General features: G+C 40.6%; 1 long non-coding RNA gene across 2 annotated transcripts in view; it reads left to right on the forward strand.

Moving 5' to 3' along the window:
* LOC103278348 (uncharacterized) overlaps nt 1-24956 on the forward strand; it is a 179655-nt gene that overhangs the window by 44213 nt on the left and 110486 nt on the right. For both annotated transcript variants that reach the window (XR_010004255.1, XR_010004254.1), the window contains exon 2: nt 18101-18215. This is a non-coding gene — a long non-coding RNA (uncharacterized LOC103278348). The remainder of the gene's footprint in view (nt 1-18100; nt 18216-24956) is intronic.

The following is a 24956-nucleotide window of genomic DNA, read 5'->3' on the forward strand; positions in this document are numbered from 1 at the left end:
CTACCTCTTGTAGATCAAAAGCGCATTTTTCTAGCTTGGCATAAAGTCCATGATCCCGCAGTCGTTGCAACACCATTTTGACGTGGTTCTCATGTTCTGATTGTGATCTGGAAAACACCAAAAAATCGTCCAGGTAGATTATCAAGAACCTGTCTAGATAGTCCTGAAAAATATCGTTGACAAAATGCTGGAACGTTGCGGGAGCTCCGCATAAACCGAAATTCATAACTCGGGACTCGAATAATCCGAATTTAGTCTGGAAGGCGGTCTTCCACTCGTCCCCTTCTCTGATGCGAACTAGATTATAAGCCCCCCGAAGATCCAGCTTGGTGTAGACCTTGGCTCCTCGAAGTCGGTCCAGTAGATCCGAGATTAAGGGCAGGGGATAGCTGTTCCGCTTGGTGATATTGTTCAATGCTCTGTAGTCCACCACCAAGCGTAATTCCCCTGACTTCTTCTTCACAAACATCACTGGGGAGGCGGCTGGGGATTGAGAGGGTCTGATGAACCCCTTGCGAAGGTTTGTCTCTAAGAATTCCCTGAGAGCTTCTTGCTCTGGTTCAGTCAGGGAGTAGAGATGCCCTCGCGGGATCGGGGCCCCCTCCACCAAGTCAATGGCACAGTCATAAGGTCTATGTGGGGGTAATTTCTCGGCTTCTTTCTCATTGAATACATCCCAATACTCGGAGTACTTCTTTGGCAAGGTGATGATGGGCTCGGAGTCTGTGGCATGGCATACCTTGGCTACGAGGCAATGGTTTTGGCAGTACGGTGAAGCAAACTGCAGTTCTCTGTTGGACCAGGAGATGTTAGGGTCGTGGAGTGTCAGCCATGGAATTCCCAAAATCACAGGGAAATGGGGAACCTCGGTAACAAAGAAGGAAATCTCTTCCATATGTTCCCTTATCCACATCCTGGTGGGTTCCGACCACTGGCTTACGGGGCCCGTCTTGAGGGGACGGCCGTCTATGGCTTGCACCACACGGGCATTCTTGAAATCATGATATTGTAATCCCAGAGAGTCGGCATACTCTCTATCGATGAAATTGTTGGTAGCTCCAGAGTCTATCATGGCGTGGATCATGACGGGTCCCCTTTTTGCTGACCATAATGTGACCACGAGAAGGAACAGGACCCCGGTTGGCGGCTCTTGGATGGATTTTTTGACCGGGTTGGCGAGCCTCTCTACACCCGGTCGTTGGCTTCCCCCGCCGGCTGTGTGCCAGTCGGCTCAGACGCCTTCGACTCCGTGGAGGACGCCGCCGCGAGACGGGCGGCAGGCTTCCCTTTGGCTGGGCACTCTCTGGCGAAGTGGCCCCCGTTCCCGCAGTACCAGCAGAGGTTCAAGCGTTGACGACGGGCCTTCTCGGCGGCATCTAGTCTGGGACGCACATTGCCCAACTGCATCGGCACCTCCTCGCCTCCTCTGGGGTATGGGGTTGGCGGCGGGGGTCTCCACACCGGACGTGGCTGAACACTGGCGGGAGCGGGGGGTTTTGCCCCGGCTCTACCGCCCTGGCCTCGAACCCATTGTTTCCTGTTGGCAATCATGACTTCAGCCCGTAAACATTGATCAATGAGTGCCTCGAGGGTCTGGGGAGGATCCACCTTGGAGATTTCTTCCAGCATTTCAATGTTGAGACCCTCCCGAAATTGTCCTCTGAGGGCTACATCGTTCCAGCCGGTGTTGTGGGCCAGCACGCGGAACTCGGCTATGTACTGAGACATGGGTCTGTCTCCTTGAAGGAGGCGCCGGAGTTTGTGACCGGCTGCCTCCAAATTGTCCTCGATTCCCCAGGTCTCCTTAAGGTGATCCAAGAAGCGTTGTGCTGAACTTAGGTGGGGGGAGGCTTGATCAAACAGGGCCGTCGCCCAGCTAGCCGCTGGTCCGTCTAGAAGACTGTAGACCCACGCCACCTTGATGTCTTCTTGGGGAAACTCGGCATCACGGGCCTCTAGATAAGCTTGACATTGGCGGCGGAAAACATGAACCTTAGCAGCTTCTCCAGAAAACTTGGTAGGCAACGCCATGGCCGGGAGGCGAACTCCGCGCTCCCTCAACCCTTTTATTTCTCCATCCTGCGCGTTGAGTCTGTCACGGATGCGGTCCACTTCGTCCTTGCTGATGGTGTAGCTGAGCGGCTGTCCAGCCGGCGCGGCTCCGGTAGACATCCTGGCCTCGGTTAGTTGGTGCTTATGGGTGGCGGAGTCAAACTGTCACGACCCAGGCGGCAGAGGCACCAATAACCATACACAGAGGCCAGAATCTAACTAATATCTTTATTGAAGGAATATATAAAGTTAATAAAAACAAGTATAGAAAATAGTCCAGAATTAGACCCTTCAGGAAAGGTCAGAATTAGTCCAAAAAAGCAATGTCCAATAAGAAATATTAAGGTCCAAAGTTGTAATCCAATAACCGAAACACTCACTTTGCCAAGCAAAGTGAGGGGAGATGACAAGGTCCTTAGTCCATAAAACTTGAGCGTGGCTAGGAAATAACTTGATACTTGAAACAAGGCTTGAACGTGGAACAAGGTAACTAAGAACAAGAACAAGGTCCGTGGAATAACTTGGTAAAATCCGTGAAACAAGGCAAGGATTAGTCCTGGGAAACAAGGCAAAGTCCGTAGGTAAACAAAGGCTGGGAAGCAAGGCGAAGGCTGGATAGCAAGGCAAGGCTTGAGCTGAAGCGAGGCTTGAATCGGAGCGCGCTGTCCAGACACAACTCGCTCCGTAGGCTGACGAATTGACTCCGCGAAGTTGCTACGCGGGCAAAACACCTATATAGAGTCCAACTTTCTCACCAAAGCGGTTCTCTGGGAATCAGAAACGAAAGCTAAACTCTGAGACCAGATGTTAAACTCCTTAAAGATTCTCACGAGAACCAATGTTAATTGGCAACATTCTTAGCTGCTATCCTCGCACTCCTGCGCGAAGCTGAATCCAAACTTCTCTGTTGTTTACAAAACTCCCGGCGCAAGAACACGGGAGAAGTAGGCTCTGGGGTTGTTTGACATACTTCTGGGGCACAACTTTCTTGCAGGTGCAAGGTTTCCAGATCTGCCTGGGAAGGATCTGGCTGAGAGGAATCCAGTTCAGACTGGGAAGGTAAAAAACCCAAGTTTTCATCTTCATCAGGGATTACAATGTCCTGAGCAGGACTACAAGGCCCATGGTTCATCACAGTCAGTGATCCAGAAACTGAAGCTGGTGCAAAATGCGGTGGCTCGTCTTCTCGCCGGGGTGCCGGCGAGGTGGCGTATCACCCCAATTCTTCAACAGCTGCACTGGCTACCAATTGAGTACCGGATTACTTTCAAGATACTGGTACTAACTTTCAAGGCCTTACATGGTCTGGGGCCAGAGTACCTGAGGGCCCGCTTATCCCCCTACCAACCCCAGAGATTACTTCAGTCTGAAGACCAAAATTTGCTTGAAGTCCCTAACATACGGACTTATCATTTGTCTTCTACTAGGCAGAGAGCCTTCTCGATTGTAGCCCCTCAATTATGGAATGCCTTGCCAGTGGAAACTCGAACCGCCCGAGACTTACTTGCCTTTTGGAAAGCCTGCAAAATCTTGCTCTTCCAACAAGAGTTCAATGGGTGAAAAACTCGGGGCTATGTCTGTTTTTATTGTTGCTTTTATTGTTGTTTTTATTGTTTTTATTGTTATTTTAAAGCCAAGTGTCTTGTTTTAATCTATATTTGTAAACCGCTCCGAGCCAAACTGGGAGTAGCGGTATATAAGTTAAATAAATAAATAAATAAAAATAATCTAGCGCTTCTTCTCCTATTCTCCTTCTCCGAGCGACATGTTTCCCAAAACGATTTTCTATCAAAAGGAGCGCTCTCCGGAGAACCAGGCTGTGTTTCAAGGGCTTTAGTAATTAACTGTGGGCTAAAACTGTCAACAGGGGACATCTGGAAGGGAGCTGAATCTTGCTGAGTCGGCACAAACCCCATATCTTCTTCGGTCTGATCCATAATGGCTACGGGGTCATGACTCGAGGGTCTCTGAGACACTACAATGGGCACCAACTGTTCAAATTGGAAGGTTAAATTCGAAGCGCCAAACCACCTCGGAACCCAGTTCGGATTTATTACTATTAACGAATTTATTACGATTAATGACGATTTCAATTAATTCGCACATGCTTAGTAGAAACTATTCGTGTGGTATCCCTTAACCCATGAAACTAGTAGATGCCCTCACTGTAGAAGAACATGTGGGTCAAGAATAGGACTTCAGAGTCACCATTGCCAATATACTACACTCAGACAACAAAGTATCGCCTAATTGATTGATGATTGATTGATTGATCCCAGAATATTCTCCCAGCTCCTGGTATGATCAAATGATCTATGCTCCTCCTGGTGTGATCCATGACTTTTTATACCAGCCTTTCCAATTGGTTTACTTTAACCCAGTATTGTAAAGAAGAAACAGAATCTGGTGCTTTTCACTGCACTGCCGCCATTGTTATTGGCTAATGCATTGATAAGAAGAAGTCTCCTCATTCTAGTGGCACTTGGAATGCTAATACATAAACTATCATGTACCACATGGGAAGCAAAATATGGGTTAAGATCCAATCAAAAGGCATCCAATCCAATCTACATTTTTGGGGGAATAAATCCTTCTGAACACAGTAGGTCTTATTTATGTGTACAAATACATAAGATTGTACTGCAATGGTTTCTGATTCTGAATGTAAAGCAACAACAAAAAACATTTGATATTCTGCCACTAAACACAGAAAGCTTAAAGGAAAACCAGGAACGGATTATTGTGTAAAAAGAATGATGTCATTTCTAAACCAAAATGGGAGATACCCCCCACCACCACCACCACCACCAACTGTGCCTTCCTTACCCTCTGAAATGTTCTCAGAGTAGAAGAGATAGGAAACCTTTATTGAAAAAGATAGATGATATTTTCCTAGAATGACCCATACTAAAGTCAGAGCCCACCAGACTCCACAATGGTAACCCGACAACATCTAGAGACACAGGGACACTAAATGAGATACCACCATTTCATCAAAGAGTGAGAGTACACATTATGTTATGTGGAATCTTCTATCTGGAATATATAAGAGTTTTTATAGGCTTTCTATTACATACTCCTTTCTCTTTCAGATTCCTTGCTGTAGTGGATTCATATTGGCACGAAGCAATTTTGTTTTAAGTTTACATAGGGAAAAACCCTGAATAAAGAGAAGCATAAAATACAATATAAAACATGAGCAGCTGTTCAGAGTTAACAGTCTAAAGAAAACTCACAACATTTTACATTTTGCAGAGCAAGAAATATGACTCATGAATAATATTTAAAAGAAATTATAACAATCACTATGCATATATTAGCAGATCTGTAGCTTCCCACACTGCCTGAATTAATATCTCCTTACACCCTTTTCACAGAAACACATGCAGAAACATACCTAAGTCAAGTAAACAGTAGCTGATCAAAGGTTTTTGACCTGTTTCTTAAGAACAAGGGCAATGACTCAGTAATTAAGTTTATATTAATTCCTTGTGTCATCAGATAGTATATGCAATTGCTTACATAAATGGTATCTGCATTAGAGGTGTGTGAAATGGCAGAAACCTGTTCTGTTTTCTTTTTGAATGTTGGGTGCCCCCAATTCTGTTTTTGGGAAGATTCTGGAAGATTAGGAGGGCAGCCATTCGAATGCGTAATACAGAACCATGAGTTCTGTTTTTGTTTCAGTAAGATTCAGTCCATTACAGCCAATGGGGAAACTTGCAAGGCTAGTCATTTCCTCATTTGTATGGCTATCAGAATGAAACTTGCCACACTTGTAGGACACATTTATGCCTACAAGCCTGCCGTGTTTCAAATCATTTTATGAATCCACTGACTTTTGAGAGTTTTAAAAAGTTTTTACCAATAGCATTTTTTTTTAAACCACAAGAGGGGTTTCTGGGATTTGAAGTCTAAACCAGGGCAAGAGAGGGAATTGGGCAGAACCAGATCTGTGATTGCCTGAGAAATGTGATGCAGCAAGTGTGGCTGCACTCGCCGCTCAGCCCCATCGCCCCCACCACAGAGAGATTGCTGCTTGTGCTTGCAAAACAAACAAAAGGTCAAAATAATAATGATGAAAAATAAGCCAAAATCAATTAATCTTTACCAAATTTAGATGAAAGATTTGGCAGCTTGTGTTTTGTTACAGTAAGGCTTTGGAGGGGGCTCATCCCGGTTCCTATTCAACGGTTCAGCTACCAAATCGCCAAAATTATTGAAATTCAGAATTGATCTTCAGAATTCCTCACACCCCTAATCTGCATTTCTCCACATTTCACTAACATCAGCCAATGATATGGAAGAAACTATCTGTATATCATAACACTTGGCCTTGGTATCAATAAATTAGGCATTCATTATTTATGAAGGAGAGACCTACATATTGAGACATACATATTGGAATATTTCCTTGGGTTTTGTGAACCAAGTAATTCTTCTCCAATATGTGATGTTTCAGAGGGAGAGAAAAGTATCTTGGGTGGGTGGCAGTCTTTCTATGATAGCTCCCATAGGAGACATCAAATCTTAATGTGAATCCCAGAATAGCTTCCATTAAAACCCTACTTGTGATATGAAGTTTATGGGAGTACATGGCTGCTGTGACAATGCTATGAAGGTATTTTTTTTTAAAAAAAAGTTATTGATTCCTGTAATTTCATGTTAGAAAAGCTTAGCAAAAACCTTACATCTTTTAGGAACTATATAACCTGTTAGAAGATGCAATAGTATAACAGTTGATTTGTTACTGATGTTTTTGTGTGCCTTCAAATTATTTCTAACTTATAATGAATCTCAAGTGATCCTATTCTGGGGTATCTTCTGGAAGATTTGTTCAGAGAAAGGAATGTCATTGCCTTTTTCTTAGACCAGAAGAATGCAACATGCCCACGGTTACCCAACAAATTTCCATGGCTGACCAAGGATTTAAACTTTTGCCTTCCAGAGATCTAGTCTAACATTATACAATACAAACACCAAATTATTCAGAAAACCATGTGGGAATCAAGACAGAACAATTTGTATATGTATATGCAGACATACGATGTACAGCATTCATTACGATTTAGTGATAAGTGGATTAATATACATGATAGCAGCCTGAAACTCATACAGAATGGTCACAGAAAGCATATGCCATCCAAATGTGGTTGGATTGCAACTTCTATCAGCCTAGTAAAATAACAAATGCTGGGACTTTCAGTCCAACAACATCTGGGCTGCACGTTATCATCTCTGGGACATAAGGATGCCACGTCTTTATAAATTCTGGTCTCACACATTCAGTTACTGAGATTTTAGAAACGATTTCAAAACACAAAATAAAGCAGAACCTAAAATGAATTTGTTTAATTAATTTTACTTCACCAAGTTTGTATTAAGATGCAGCACATGTTAATTTATATAGTAATCCATTTATATATTTTATTTATAAATATACCTAGGATTGTTTTTCCCCTTCAAAATAGCACTGCGGTATGCTTTTAAATCTGCATTTAGGATTCTTTACATTATGCTAAAAAGGTTTAATGTTTGCCAGTGCAGCTTTAATAATACATGAGAAATACTAAACTTTATTTATATTACACTTAGAATTGACTCTTCAAACTAAAATGCTTTTTTTGAAATATTTTGGTAATACCTCATTAAATGTTCTACATCGATACTTTCAAGACAAAGAACTTCCAGAGAGGATAGCATTGTTATTCTGTTGCACCAAAAACAGTGCAGCTCTGCTGTTTTCAATGTAAACTGAGCCCAGAAAGGCTTATGCTAAAAAAAAAAATGTTAGTATTTCAGGTGTAGTATGGCTTTATTCTTTAAACTAAAAATTCCTCTTCAGTGGCTACACATGTGTATGTGTGCATGCATGTGTATATTACATACCAGTATCTATATCTTGATACAGTTCTTTATCAGTCTCATTAAAATTTGCTCATATACATTGCTGCTTTAGCAAAATTGCTTTTTTATGCCATGTGAAACAGTTTGCAAGGATATTTTAAGTTAAATCCATATACAGTAGAGTCTCACTTATCCAACATAAACGGGCCGGCAGAACATTGGATAAGCAAATATGTTGGAGGGAGGGATTAAGGAAAAGTCTATTAAACATGAAACTAGGTTATGATTTTACAAATTAAGCACCAAAACATCATGTTAGACAACAAATTTGACAGAAAAAGTAGTTCAATACATAGTAATGCTATGTAGTAATTACTGTATTTACGAATTTAGCACCAAAATATCACGATATATTGAAAACATTGACTACAAAAATGCGTTGGATAATCCAGAACGTTGGATAAGCGAATGTTGGATAAGTGAGACTCTACTGTATTTAAATATTTTTGCAGAACTTTGGCAAGATGTATTCATCCAAATATTTTTGCATGTTTTGAAGCCTGCATTTACATATTTCAGTTGAATGGATGGAATTTAATGGCATTTTGGAGCTTACAAGAATGCCTTGGCTTATTCAGTCTTTATTCCCACAGTAACCATGGTGGTTATAGACCCTCACATTTCCATCAAAGCAATACACCCAATACACCCAAGGTGTTGTAAAGATATACAAACTTTTTTATAGTTTTTTGAATTTTATCACATGAATTTAAACCAGGGGTCCCCAAACTAATGCCCGGGGGCCGGATGCGGCCCATCGAAGCCATTAATCTGGCCCCCACGGCACAAGGGCAGAAGGGGGTTGGGCTAAATGACCCAAGGGGTCTCTTCTTCTCTTACAACCATTATTATTATTATTATTATTATTATTAATAATAATAATAATAATAATAATAATAATAATAATATTGAGGCTGGGAGGCCATCTGTCAGGGGTGCTTTGCTTGTGCTTTTGGTGCACAGAGGCAGAAGGGGGTTGGACTCAATGGCCCAAGGGGCTAATTATTATTATTATTATTATTATTATTATTATTATTATTATTATTATTATTATTGACATTGAGGCTGGGAGGCCATCTGTCAGGGGTGCTTTGCTTGTTATTTCAGTGCACAAAGGCAGAAGGGGGTTGGACTCAATGGCCCAAGGGGTCTCTTCCAATCCTCTTTATTATTATTTTTATTATTTATTATTTATTATTATTATTGCTCGGTGGCCAACTATAGTCCGGCCCTCCAACGGTTCAAAGGATCGTGAACTGGCCCCCTGTTTAAAAAGTTTGGGGACCCCTGATTTAGGCTCTTAGAAGTCAAAACAGAATTCAAGATATCGAGAAACATATATAGCCTGATTCTATATCTATTTATTTAGAAGCAAGACACTCTGTCTGAAATAGGTCTTACTTCTGTTAATAAGTCAGATGTACATATTATTTCAGTTCTAGGAAGGTTGCAATGGTCTTACAACTAAGGAACCTCTGTCTCTCTTTACAAATTGTACTTTCTGGTCAGCAGTATGAACAATTTGCATTTACTCTTGGATCTTCTTGGCATGCTTTCATATGTCTTCCTTCTGAAGGAGCTTGGAATGACTACCAAAAGCAAATCAAGATGGTGAGATAATGTGTGTGGGAACAAACTATGTAGAAGATGGTGCAGTGCCAGCTGTTGGCTACCTTACTTGATGGTGGCAAGTGCCCAACTAAGTGCACAGTGTCAGCAGGCACAGATAGTGGGAAAACAATATTGTCAGTGGGAGCAGAAGCATGGTCCAAACATACTGAGGGCAAAGGTGAAAACAGCCCTAAGTGCAGTCCAAAATCAATGTGAAAGTTGCCAGAAGGAGTGATCTAAAGTAAACCCCAAAGTTCAGACACCCACAAAGCCAGGCAAGGCCACAAAGGAAGTGTGCCTTCATGTTGCCAGTCAATGTTTTGACTCAATTAATTTCATAGATGAGAAATGATCAAAGATGGTTTTGTCAATTCCTTCTGCTGAAATATAGCCCACAGCAATGGTATTCATTGATGGTTTCCCATCTAAGTACTAACCAGAACTGGCTCTGCTTAGCTTCCAGGATCGGACAGAATCTTGTGCCTTTAGAGTAATTAGATAGCAAGCTGTAAATCAGTTCAGCCATCCTGATTAATTCAGTATTTCATACAGGAGCTGCATGGTATGATCCAAGCTTTGATTCTGTCAGAGCCATGACCAGATTGCAACTTATCTTGATTTTCCTATTTCTTTTCTTCATCTGAGGAAGCTTCCACTGGGTAGACCATGAATTGATCTCCATGTCAATAGCATAGTTAATCCAGTCTAGGTTTTAGTATGAAGTTTAAAGGAGCTATCCAAAGTGATGCTGCAGCTATTTGAGAATAAGGCTCACAGCTTAGACAGCTCTTTAACGTTTCGGCTGAAACTCTGAAGGGATTCAGCATTCCACTGATAGGTAAGCCAGTGGAGTGGTGATGATGGTTGCTTATGATGACCCCCGACCTCCTGATGTATGACATTTCCATATTAAGTCTGAAAAACTGTAGAGAAATTCTAAATGCATTTATTAGAATCTGGTCAAAACGCTCTCTAAAACCAGGAACATTTTTCAATAAGGGTTCCCAAATGTAACCAATGTTCAACTCAATTCACATAATATGCACTCAAGAAATATTGTATTTAATCCACAAAGATTTCTTATTGTGACAGGGACATTCAAAGTATGTGTGTGATTTTCTGGTTTCCTGTACAAATTTCCAGCAAATTGGTAGATAAGTTTATGTTGTGTTGACTGTTTATTACCTATGTTTTGTTTTGCACTGGTTATATTTTGTATTTTGTGTCACACCTTGAGTGTTTTGTGAGCTGCCCTGAGTCCCTCTGAGAGATGGTGGCGGGATATAAATACAGTGTTGTTGTTTTTGTTGTTGTTGTTGTTGTTGCATGACACAGCAAACAAGATAGATATGCTGGATTTCGTTTCACAAAATCACAAGTCGAACACTTCCCAAGTGTCTAGGACTGTGTGATGTATTTTCGGATGATGCACGCAGATCCCAGATCTGCCTTTTGCAGTTGGCAGTTCGTAATTTTGTCAATGTCTATTGTTTCCAAATGCCAGCTGAGATCTTTTGGCACGGCACCCAATGTGCCCATCACCACCGGGACCACCTGTACTGGTTTCTGCCAGAGTCTTTGAAGTTCAATCTTGAGGTCCTGATAGCTGCTGAGTTTTTCCTGTTGTTTTTTGTCAATGCGACTGTCACCAGGGATGGCGACATCAATGATCCAAACCTTTTTCTTTTCCACAACTGTGATGTCTGGTGTGTTGTGTTCCAGAACTTTGTCAGACTGGATTCGGAAGTCCCACAGTATCTTTGTGTGCTCATTTTCCAATACTTTTGCAGGTTTGTGATCCCACCAGTTTTTTCCAGCTGGGAGGATGTACTTGATGCATAAGTTCCAATGAATCATTTGGGCCACATAGTTGTGCCTCTGTTTGTAGTCTGTCTGTGCAATGATCTTACAGCAGCTGAGGATATGATCAATGGTTTCATCGGTTTCCTTGTATAGTCTGCATTTTGGGTCAATAGCTGATTTTTCGATCTTGGCCTTAATTGCATTTGTTCTGATGGCTTGCTCCCGGGCTGCAAGAATCAGGCCTTCTGTCTCCTCCTTCAGTGTCCCATTTGTGAGCCATAGCCAGGTATTTTCCTTATCAGCTTATCACCATCATCATCATCATCATCATCATCATCATCATCATCATCATCATCATCGGGGGGGCTAATTGATAAAGGTTAGGTGAGAAACAGCAATGTGCATGGCCTGCTCACATGATTCCAATGTACACATGCATTCTTTATTGATTTGCAAATACATAAATGTCATATATTTGGAATACAAATCTGCAAAAGCTGAATAAGAACTGCTCAAGAAGACCAGAGAAGAGTTTCAGATAGGTAGTCAAGACACACTGTAGAGCTTCATTTAGATTTAGTCTGTATAATTGATTTACATTCTGAGCCCAAAGCAAAACTGCATGTTTTAGAGAGGCTAGAAACAGTTAGATGTTGAATGCTGCATAAATTAGCATACCCGTAAGATGGCTAAACAGATATTACTTCTGTTTCGTTTTGACAAGAACCAAAACGATCTGTATATTTAATATTTCACTTTTAGCCTCTGTAGTCAAGTTGACTATAATATACAAGTCAAAGATTGTATATTAAAAGCAAGAGTTCTTACATTCAGCTTAGGTTATCTGAATGCAAGTGGTCATCAACATTCATCAGGCATATGTATATGGGTCAGTTGTAACTGTAGTCTAATATCAGAATTTAGGAATAGGGTTTGGGACATTTTAGTGGAAAGAGTTCCTAAATAAAATCATGCTTTGCTCTACAACCATAATTTTCTTAGTCTTTCTAAATCAGGGTTCAACAATGAATGGTGCTCTAGTGGTCAATGTGTTGAGTAGGATTTGAAATATCAGCCCTGAGGTCTTTTCCAGATGAGATACAAAACTAGGATGAGCTCTGAAACTGAACAAACATATAACAAATAAGGAGCGACTCAGTCCAACACTGGTCTCAGTCCAACCTACTCACAAGACAGAAAATGTTTATTTCAAGCATCCGTGTTTTATAGAACTTCAGAGTTATGCAGAGAAAGTGCACATGAGCGATGTCTAGCATATATGTGGTAATCCTTATACGAGGTCTATGTGATCAGCACAGAATGTAGCCAGAGCCTGTTGTTTAAGTTGATATAGATCATCAAACAATAAAGGTCATAGGGGGATGTCAAATATTGTCAAAATGGAGTTGATCAGGCTCACTATAACAGATCAGTTTCTTATTTTACTCTAACAGATAGATAGCAAAACTCATCCTCCCATCCTCCCATTGGCTCTGCAAAGCTATAGCAAATATTAAGGCACTGTCTACTCCTGCTCTAAACCTTATAAACTGTACAGCCAAGAGGATTTCCGGAAAAGCAGTTTCAGAATCTTGTGTTTGCATAAGTCTTCGAGGTTCATGCCAGGCATTCTTTATGGAAAACATTTTTTCAAATATTTCTTATCCTTTGGTTTTGTTTGCCAACTATCCAGGATGGCCTCTTATTCACAGGCTACTATGAATACTGAAACTGCAGAATGCTCTACATGGAATTACTATTGAAGATTGTCTGGAATCTGCACAAAGAAAAGGATGCTGCATCCCAGCTGTTTATGGGAGCAATGAGAAGGGGTCACATACTCTGGTTTTGAAAAGCAGAAGTAAGCTGTAGAGCCCAATTCAAACTACTACCACTGGCATTTAAAGCCTAAATGACTTGGGACTCAAGTATCAAAAGGAGCATCTGCCCTAATACCAATCCAACCAACCTGTGCCTTCTGATCAGCAGGGGATGCCTTGCTCATTGTCCCAATGATGGCAAAGTGCTAAGAAAGTGGTGACACTGACAGATGGTATTCTTTCTGGTGGCACTCATCCCAGCTGACATTATAATTGCCTGCACAGTGAAGCAATTCAAGTAAAAGCTGAGGATATTTTTATTTGTTCACTATTTTTCTTACCTTGATATAAGTTCTTCTGGTGTGGGCCTGATGAATTTTAGCACTGCTGTTTTATTGTATTTTAAATAAGGTCATTTTTAAAGATGTTTATATTTTTCTTTGTGGTGGTTAGTATTTTGTCTTGATAGCAGCCTAGTGTTCAAGTATTGAAAGAAGAGCAAGATATAAGAATATGAAGGAGTGGGAAAGAAATAACAGGCTAGGTATGCTTGAGGTTAAGGCCTATATTGATTCCACAAGTAGCACCTTTTTCTTAATGAGAAGTAATTATCAACACCGTGTTACTGTTTTCCATATATATATATATATATATATATATATATATATATACTTTTAAATCTGTAGAGAGCCATCTACTTTTTTTATTTAAAAATAATAACCCTTTGTTCAATTATTTCTTTCTTTTCTTTACTTCTTCCACAGCTACAGTGAACGGTTATAATTATTCCATGCTTTCTATGAAATCTTCATTATTTTTCTTGAATGAAGATTTTAGCAATTTTCTTACTTTTTTGCAAGAAAGTCCTTGAAAACTACAATTTTAAGACTACAGGCTGTCCCCGAGTTACAAACATCTGATTTAGAAATGACTCATAGTTAAGAATGGGGGTGAGACAACAGGAAGTGAGACAAATCTATCCCTCAGAAGGGAAACTGACTACTGAAAGAGTTATCATGGGGAAAAGGTGTCTCAACTGAAGCTTTATTAACAATCTTTGTTTCCACAACAAACCAAATCCAGTTATCACAGGAACAGAAAGTGTGGTGAAATCTTCGAAACAGGGGCACAGACAGCAAAACAAATACTAAAGGTGTGTTAATGCTTTCCTATGTTATCCAAAACGTGTCTCTCTCTGTGTGTATGTATGTGTGTGTGTGCGCGCGCGTGTGTGTGTGTGTGTATATATATATATATATATATATATATATATATATATATATGCCTGAAATTGCACTTAAAAATGTACCTGTTCTGACTTACATACACATTCAACTTAGGAACAAACGTACAGAATCTATCTTCTTGTAACTTGGGTACTACCCGTATTTCCAGTTTAGGTTTACTCTGCACAAAATTTCAATGTGGTGTTTTTTGCATAAAAACAGCATTTCCTGCTGTCTTCTGAACAGGAAATACTGTACTTGTAAATATATTCTGTACAAAATTAACATGTGCATTTTTATGCATAGAGCAGCATTTTTTGCACAAAAATTAGATATATTACTTTTTCTGTAGAAAAATGCTGTTTCTTGCCAAGTTAAGGCTACTTTCCTGCTCAAAAAACCCATGTGTGAATTTTGTGCAGAATGAGTCCAGATGGCAAAGATTCTCATTAAGTCTAAGATTCTTCTAATCAATGATTCCTGGTGCTTGAGAAGCACATTTTAAACTATTTTTAAAATAAAAATATTGTTGAATATTTTGCCTCATCATGAGCATGAAGGAATGGTGTATAGTATAGTATACTATTTAAGGAGTTAAATTAGTCTTTTAGCCAACTGTTAGTTGGCCTATCTAGAAAGATTTAACTTTTCAGATAAAGTAGCAAAATATATTATAGTGGATGAAATGCATTTTGTGAGTTGTAGTTAGAGATAAGAGTGCATGGAGTGAGAGGCATGAATAGGTGAATGGAGAAACAGAAAATAAAGGGAGCAAGCATATAAAGCTTGTGAACTGAACAGAATAGGAGAGGAACGCTGCCTGCTATTATTTTAGAACATGCCCATACAAACACATACCAGCTGTTTACATGAGATGTCACTGGTCGCCTTGTTGTTTTTACAACCAGTCTGAGCTAGTATTTGTGTCTGTTGTTTTCAGATTTTAACACTAGAGCAACATGCTGTCTCTATCATTCACTGCTATCATTTTGCTGCCCTGCACAGCTCCCAACTTACTAATCACCATTTTTCAACTGCAGACAGGGTATTTCACAAATAGAATACCAGTGACAGCTTTGGGGTAATTAGTGGCAGGATAGCACCACTCTATATAATAATGTCAACAATCAAGGACAATATTCTATTATGATATCATAATTTTCCAAGCCTCTTCCATCTCAATTGCATTACTGTGTTATAGTGTAAAAAATCCTTCCAAGTTTTATTAGTAATATGAGACATATCTCTTTAAAGCTTAGTTGAAATTTGCAGTTACTGATTAGTAGCCATGGTGGTTAGGTGATTATGGGAGTTGTATATGAACAGTAACTTTACTAATATCCAAATAATTTACATATTCATCTACAAGTTAAAGACTTGAAACTAAGTTTCACATTGATGGAAAACTTAAAGCCAAGATAATAATTCTCAAAGTATTACCATTTATAACAAAATAACAGTCTTCCAGAACTAAAATCATTATTTCAAAGTTATACAGTTTTGCCTTCCCCCCACAAATAACCTCTGCATTTGTACTGCAGAGCTTATTATTGGTTCTGTTGTATGTCCTAATTACCACTCCACCTCAAGCATGTCCTTGTCACGCTTGTCAAAATATGAGAGTAATTTAGAAGTTCCCAAAGGAGAAGGGGGCGTGCAATTGCAAAGATCAGTCAAATATAAGCAATCTTACTTTCCTCTATACTGAAAAGAAACTTGAGAAAATGCTTTAAAGTGGTATTATGCTGGCTTCCTTTTCACACCAGAAGTGGAATCACACCTTATAATTTTGCTTAAGGTTATCCCCGTGGCATAATATCACATTATGTAGGAGACATGAGCAGATATTGAAAGAGGTCTGACAACTGAAGGCTTGTAGGTTGTTGGGAGCAGTCATGAACAGTATTTGACTTTGTAGAATCAATATACCGTAGTTACATCAGAGCTCAATTTAGGCCATGTATTCTGTTAAGGGTTTTATCACTGGTAGTGAATGGATTTGCCCAGTACACACTTCCTTAATTAAGTACAGAAATAGGCACAGAGATCTGAAGCCAGAAATCCAAACTTTTCTAGGGTTTCAATGCATGTGTAAGCAAAAGCATTCAACAACATGCAAAGTTTAGGAAAAAATGGACAATCCTCTGCATACATTTATAAAACATGTTGGGGACATGTGTTTAAAAATGGGCATAGAAAATTCATGAAGGCTCTTTTACTGTTTTTTTTTTCAAACAAAAAAACCCCCAAAGCTTGCAGTGGACCTACTTGAAGCCATGTATAAAGCTGCCCATTGAGGTTCTAGTGGTGCTATTTGTTTCATGATACACAAGTATTAAAATGTTTATTAAAAAAAACCTTTGATGTAGTGGCATAAGTTAATAGCAATGTTGCCTCCATGCAGAATTATAGGGTTGGAAGAGACCACAAAGGCTGTCCAGTGCAACCCCCTCTCATGGAGGAATACACAACCCCCTACACGCAGGAATAAAGCACTTCCAATAAATGACCCTCCAACCTCTATTTAAACGCCTCCAAAAAAGACATTCCACTACATTCATTCTACTGTGACACATTTCTTAGTGTCACACAGTTTTTCTAATGTTTAACTGGAATCTCTCTTCTTGCAGTTTGCATCTATTACACCATGTCCTAGTTTCTAGTGCAACAGAAAATAAATTTTCTTCCTCCTTGTGTGAGTCGAACAGTAGCCCTTCACACTCCTTGTGTGAGTCAAACAGTAGCCCTTCACACTCATGAAATAAATCGTGTGATTGCTACACATTTCCGAACTGCCATTTTGTTTTGAACAGGGTGAGATCCAGATTATTACCATTACCACAGGGATGGGAAAACATCAAAACATCCGGGTGTCCCCTGGGCAATATCCTTGCAGACAGCCAATTCTCTCACTCCAGAAGTGACTTGCAGTTTCTCAAGTCACTCCTTACACGAAAAAAAAAAATTACCATGAGCTATACTGTATAGAGTTTGTGTACATTGCAATTCAGCAACATGAGTAAGGGGTTACATGAAACCAATCATTGACTTAGGATTTTGATTTAATGAAAATTGGATAAATTTGACTTCTCTGAGGAAAATATGTCAAAAAGTGGGAAAGCAAGAAAATATCTTTTTTCTAGATATAGGTTGGAATTACCTTGCTGTCCACCTCAAAGATTAAATGATTCTATAATCCTATGATTGCAAACATATAATAAAACTACTCTATTATAGATTTTTTGTCCTCTCTAATCTCCGTGGACCTTATCACATTGCCAAATGGCATTGTGGTGAATCCATGAGGTCCCATCAGGTGAATCCATGTCATCCCATGCCCTGCATGACCTGACTTACCTAAGACTCCATCCCACGGGGGAAGCACCTGCCGCCCTGCTTCACCCCATTGTTCCAAAAACAACAGGGGAAGCCTTTTGTGTCGCTGCAGCAGTGGTGTACACCGCTCGTTCTCCCCTTTTGACATGGAGCTTGGCTGGAAGTACACATGCTTTGGGTAAAACTTATTCTGAAAAAATCATCCATGGATTTCACTATACTAAACCACTACCGTTCTATTTCAAATCTTCTTTTTCAAAAGGTTCTAGAGTGGGTGATGGCTTCTCAGCTTCATGGGTTCTTGGATGACACTGATTTTCTTGATCCCTTGCAATCTGGTTTTAGGCCTGATCATGGAACTGAGACAGCTTTGATCGCCTTGGTGGATGACCTCCACAGAGGACTAGACAGGGGGACTGTGTCTTGGACATTTCAGCAGCTTTTGATACCATCGACTATGGTAAGCTTCTGGGACGGCTCTCTGGAATGGATCTTTGGGGGGGGGGAGTAACTCCGTTCCTTCCTGGAGAATCATACCCAGATGGTGATGCTGGGGGACATCTATTCGGATTCCTGGCCACTGACCTGTGGGATCCCACAAGGTTCCATTCTTTCCCCCATGCTTTTCAATATCTACATGAAACTGCTGGGTGAAGTCATCTGGGGTTTTGGAGTTGGGTGCCATCTCTACACAGATGACACACAACTCTACCTAATTCCAGGGAAGCTCCTCGGATTCTAAACCAGTGTCTGGCAGCTGTGACGGATTAGATGAGGGTCAACAAGCTGAGGCTTAATTAAGACAAGACAGTGGTCAGTCACGAGGGTGATTAGGGTATAGTATGGCAGCCTATTCTCAATGGGGTTACAGTCGCCCTGAAGACACAGGTCCGCAGTCTGGGTTTTTTTCTGGATTCATTGCTGATGCTTGAGGCTCAAGTATTGGCGATGGCTGGGAAGGCTTTCACATAGTTAAAACTTGTGTGTCAGCAGCCATATTATTAACTGGTGCAAGCATTAGGGAGCACACCACTTCCCTTTTAAAACAGCTGCATTGGCTTATGTTAAATTTCTGGGCCCAGTTCAAAGTGCAAGTGATTACCTTTAAAGCCCTATATGATTTGGGTCCAACCTATCTTTGAGACCGCATCTCCTTCTACAAATTGGCATAGGCATTGAGATCTGTTGAGGAGGCCCTTCTCTTGGTTCCCCCACTGTTTCAAGTATGGTTGGTGGGGACAAGAGAGAGGACCTTCTTGGTGGTGGCTCCCCGGCTCTGGAATACACTCCCTAAAGAAATTAGGTTAGCCCCCACTCTTCAAGGCTTTCAGGAGAGTTAAAAAACATGGCTCTTCAGGCAGACCTATGTTCCTGTGTAATCTAAGGTCAGCTTGATGAGCCACCAATTGTATTGCTCCACACTTTGTTACGGCAGATAGCCAGCTTATTTGCAGGTTCTACAGTGCTTTAGGAATTTGTATAATTTTATACTCTTATAATTTTATTAGTGGATTTTATATGTGCTGTTGTTTATATTTATGTCATTATATTTATACTTGTGTATTGTTGTCCTTCTGTGAGCCACCCCAAGTCCCTTCGGTGAGGTACAAATAAATTTATTATTATTATTATTGACACAACGACGTTGTATGACACAGCAAACAAGATAGGTATGCTGGATTTCGTTTCACAAAATCACAAGTCGAACACTTCCCAAGTGTCTAGGACTGTGTGATGTATTTTCGGATGATGCGTGCAGATCCCAGTAAGGTGGCCTTTTACAGTTGGCAGATCGTAATTTTGTCAATGTCTATTGTTTCCAAATGCCGGCTGAGATCTTTTGGCACGGCACCCAGTGTGCCCATCACCACCGGGACCACCTGCACTGGTTTCTGCCAGAGTCTTTGAAGTTCAATCTTGAGGTCCTGATAGCGGCTGAGTTTTTCCTGTTGTTTTTCATCAATGCGACTGTCACCTGGGATGGCGACATCAATGATCCAAACCTTTTTCTTTTCCACAACTGTGATGTCTGGTGTGTTGTGTTCCAGAACTTTGTCAGTCTGGATTCGGAAATCCCACAGTATCTTTGCATGCTCATTTTCCAATACTTTTGCAGGTTTGTGATCCTACCAATTCTTTACTGCTGGGAGGTGGTACTTGAGGCATAAGTTCCAATGAATCATTTGGGCCACATAGTTGTGCCTCTGTTTGTAGTCTGTCTGTGCGATTATCTTACAGCAGCTGAGGATATGATCAATGGTTTCGTCAGCTTCCTTGCACAGTCTGCATTTTGGGTCATCAGCTGATTTTTCGATCTTGGTCTTGATTGCATTTGTTCTGATGGCTTGCTCCTGGGCTGCAAGGATCAGGCCTTCTGTCTCCTTCTTCAGGGTCCCATTTGTGAGCCAGAGCCAGGTCTTCCCTTTATCAGCTTTTCCTTCAATTTTATCAAGGAACTTTCCATGCAATGTTTTGTTGTGCCAGCTGGCAGCTCTAGTTTCTATTGCGGCTTTCTTATACTGATTTTTTGTCTACTGTGCTTTGAGGAGTTTCTGATTTTTGACTTCACTTTGCTTTACATATTCTGCCAGGTCATGTTCTTCTTCTTTGACTGCTTGTTTTACTTGCAAGAGTCCTCTGCCATCAGATCTTCTAGGCAGATATAGCCGGTCAACATCACTGCAAGGGTGCAGTGAATGATGAATGGTCATGAGTTTTCTTGTTTTTCTGTCCAAATTGTCCAGTTCCGCCTCTGTCCAGTTTACGATGCCAGCAGTATATCTTATGACAGGTATTGCCCAGGTGTTTGGGCCCTGATTGTGTTGCCTCCATTGAGCTTGCTTTTGAGAATTTTTCTGACCCATTGAGTGTATTCTTTGCTGACCACAGTTTTCACATGTTCATGCTTGATGTTGTCCAGCTGTAATATGCCCAGATATTTATAGGCCTCTGGCTGGTGGCACTTTATCGTTTGGCCATTAGGCATATTTATGCCCTCACTTTCAATTATTTTTCCCTTCTTCAGTGCCACTGTTGAACATTTGTCCAAGCCAAACTCCATGCTGATATCAGTGCTAAAAATTCGGACAGTGTTAGAGACTAGATTTCATTTTGCATTTTCCCATACAGCTTCAGGTCATCCATGTACATCAGATGTAAAATTTTGTGAGATTTCTTAGATGTTTGATAGCCGAGATTTGTTTTTTGTAAGATTGTTGAAAGAGGGATCATGGCAATAATGAAAAGCAGAGGGGACAATGAGTCTCCCTGGAAAATTCCTCTTCTAGAATCATAGAATCATAGAATAGTAGAGTTGGAAGAGACCTCATGGGCCATCTAGTCCAACCCCCCGCTAAGAAGCAGGAAATCGCATTCAAAGCACCCCTGACAGATGGCCATCCAGCCTCTGCTTAAAAGCCTCCAAAGAAGGAGCCTCCACCACAGTCCGGGGCAGAGAGTTCCACTGCCGAGCAGCCCTCACAGTGAGGAAGTTCTTCCTGATGTTCAGGTGGAATCTCCTTTCCTGTAGTTTGATGTTGACAAGTCCATAGCTTTCATTTCCAACAAACGGTTCAGTTTTCCAGTGCTCCATCATATTTTCAGTAAAGGTGCCAACGTTTTTACAAATCCCGATGGTGTCCAGGCACTTGATGATCTAGCTGTGTGGGAATGAGTCAAAGGCCTTTTTGTAGTCAATCCACGTCATGTGAAGATTAGCTTTTCAGCTTTTACAGTTCTCCATAATCATTTTGTCAATTAATAACTGGTCTTTTGTGCCCCTGCTTTTCCGTTTGTTGCCTTTTTGTTCATCTGGCAAGATGTTTTTTTCTTCAAGGTAGTCTTGAATTCTGTCAGCTATGATGCCAGTCAGTAGTTTAAACATAGTGGGCAGACACTTTATTGGCCTGTAGTTTCCTGGTGCTGCTCCTTTTGCTGGAACCTTTTGTATCAGGTTTGTCCTTCCAGTTGTTAGCCATTCACTGATACTTCCTTTCTGCAGCATCTCATTGAATTGTTGGGCCATTTTTCCATGTAAGCTAATCAGATGTTTGAGCCAATATCCATGAAGTTGATCACTACCAGGCGATGTCCAATTCTTGACGTTTTGCACTTGTTTGCTGATCATTTCAGTTGTTATTTCCATCTGTTCCATTTTGTTCTGTGAGAATTTTCCTTCAAATTCCTTTATCCACCCAGTGTTTTTGTTGTAGTTATTATTTTCCCAAAGAACTTCGTTGTCGCAGTTTTCTCTGGCGTTATGGTTACTGTGTCTCTTGTTTGGTTCAGACTCTGGTAGAACCGTCTTTGGTCTGATTGAAACAGTTGATTTTGTCTGTACTGGATGATTCTGGCTTCATATCTTTCAGTTTTTCTGGCTGTTACTGTAATTTGTTCTTTCACGATCTCCAAAGCTTCATCCATTTTTCTGGTGTTCAGCCAGTACTTTTGGATCAGGTATTGCTTGATTTTGTCATTTTTCAGTTTCTTCTCTTTCATATTTTTCAGGTTACTTGCATCTGTTTGAAGTTTCTTGATTTTCAACTCTAGCCTGACCTTCCACATTGGTTTTCCAGTCAATTTTCTTTGTGGCTACCTTGGTTGTAGGAGCCCAAGCTCTTCTGTTACTATCATTGCTGCACTGTAGGCATACTGGTTTGTTTGTTCAATTGATGTTATTTGGACAGTGGAGAGTACTGTATTCACATCTTTCATGAGAGGCGCCAGGTGTCTCTTGGGCACTGTTTTTACAGTTGAGAGCCACTTTCTTATTGCATTTGCTGCAGCATGAGCCATGATTTTATCCTTGAGCTCTTGTTGTCTTGCTGTCAAGCTTCCTGGTGGTTCAACAGGTGTTTCATGTCCTGGTTCTTCAAATTTTTGCAAAAGCTCCACCCTTTCTTCTGGTTCAATCTGTTCCACCATTCCAAGTGTTTCTGGAGTCTCTGCTGCTGTCTGTGCTGTGGTGTGATGGTAATTTGCTTTGCAGATTTTCTGGATTTCTTCAAGTTCAGCTTCACTGAACACTTTGTTTCTGATTATGAATCTTCGTTGGTCAGCCAGTCAGGGTTTTGTTATCTGTGAGTCAGGGTACTCTTGTTTCCACAGTTGATGCATCCTTCTTTTTTTTTTTTTTGGTAGCCATGCTTTTGAGGTTCAGATTTGTAATAGCATTTCATGACTGTGCAGTTTTCTGGCATTGTATATTTCTGCCACTTCTGTGACTGTTCATTTGTATTTTGATTCCATAGCCCACTTGTCGATGGATGTCCAGAATCAGCAGCATCCACCATGGTCCTTTTTATCCTGGGTGACAACCAAGCCAGTATAGACTTCGTTTTGGTTTGATTCTCCATAATGTTAATGGGTTAGGTTCTCTTAGTTCTACTCCTCAGCTGAGACCTCTCTGGCTTGGTTGGACCTGCCGGTAGTTACACTACCGCCAGCACAGCTCTCAGTCATCATTGGAGTAATTAAGCCCCCCCACCACAGCAAGCACCTATGGGGGGATTATTATTATTATTATTGGCTCTGTGCTGTAAGGTGGCATATAATGGGCAAAGGTGATGAGGTCATACTGTCCTTGCAGATAGTTTTGCTATTTTCTAGATCCTGGTTATCTCTATTTTTTCTACCATATAGCAAAGGCTGGTTTGTGTCAATTGCATTCATTAAGCGCAGAAGTGAATGTCAAAGCCATATGGCTTATAACTCTAAAGCAGGGCCCTATGGTTTCTTTCTTTTTCTTTCAGGGTAAAGCTATCTAGTCTCTTTGAATGCAATGGCCTGTCAAGATGAAACAGTAATTATGCAAAAGTGACACCGATTTTCCCCACATATGCTGCTGTCAAGGAGCCCAGGGGATGCATCCTGTGGAGTCCCAGTTTCTCCCCTTTGTTCATGATTATTTTTGATGCACCATTGCTAATGGTTTGTGTTGAGCACTGGATGCCTGTAGCAGCATTCCTGCATTTGGCAGAGCCAGAGATAGGCAGCTGCCGGATTCTGTTACACCATCTGGATGGCTTCTCTTTTTTGAGAGACCCTGCAGGGACAGGGGATTGTAAATCTTGACTTGCCATTTTCAAACAGTTAACAAAAGAATTAAAGAGCTGCATTCCTTGGGGACAAGGAAGGCAGCCCAGCTACCATGCTGATCTACTTTGGGGTCTGAGAGGATTTTGTCACTCAATGCACTCATGCATTCATTGAAGTCACTAAAGAGGTGGACAATTTAAAGGCTTACAGAAGTAGAGAAAAGTAATTTGTGGGCACAGAGTGCACCTTTTCAATGAGTAATAGAATGTTGTACTTTTGTGAGTTTTTGTCAGTGAATGAAAACTGGATTTTTGACAAGAGAGGAACATGATGACAAAAAGATATTTTGTGTGTCCTTGGTTCAGAAATGATGTTCCTTAGCTTTAGTGATTTTAGATACGTATGAACTGTAGCTGTATAGAATACTAGGCAAATATGTTTAAGTCCACTCTTAGATGTTTCCCCTTCAAAGAAAATGTAACAAATGCACATGTATATTTAAATGTTCAAATATGTATTTATTTATATGGAATTTATATCCTGCCTTTCACAAAAGGCAGTTATATTCCAGAATAGTGTTATATATTCAAAACTGCTGTTGAATCAGTTGCTTTTACCATTTCATCTTATACTTAATTTTTTTAGATTCAAAAGTAGAAAATAAAAGTTTTCTCGCCATTAAAACATATGACCAAAACTAGCAGTTGTTGCCTGAGAATAATTTTGTGATGTTCTCATGAGAAACATCATGAAAGTGTCAGAATACAAGTAGAAATTGTTGAAAATATAAGTAGAAAGAAATAGTAGTATTAAGTGGGCCCTTGGTATCTGCTGGGGTTTGATTCCAGGACCCAGTATGAATCCGGAAATCTGTGGATGCTCAATAAATAATGAACCTTATTTGAAATGGTACAAATCAAGAATTGATTTTTTTGGATGGGGGCATTTTCAAGCTGTGAATGGTTGGATCCATATATTCTGTAGATATACAAGGGGATTTTGTTTTTTATTTTGTGTTTTTAAACCCTGCATACACAATGTATATCCAATATACCCGCAATATAAGGAGCTCCCAGGGTGCAATGGGTTAAACCCTTGTCCTGGCAGGACTGCTAACCAACAGGTCAGCGGTTCGAATCTGGGGAGAGTAGGTGAACTCCCTCTG

Source organism: Anolis carolinensis, chromosome 3 (assembly GCF_035594765.1).
Source record: "Anolis carolinensis isolate JA03-04 chromosome 3, rAnoCar3.1.pri, whole genome shotgun sequence".
In the NCBI taxonomy this organism is placed as follows: domain Eukaryota; kingdom Metazoa; phylum Chordata; class Lepidosauria; order Squamata; family Dactyloidae; genus Anolis; species Anolis carolinensis.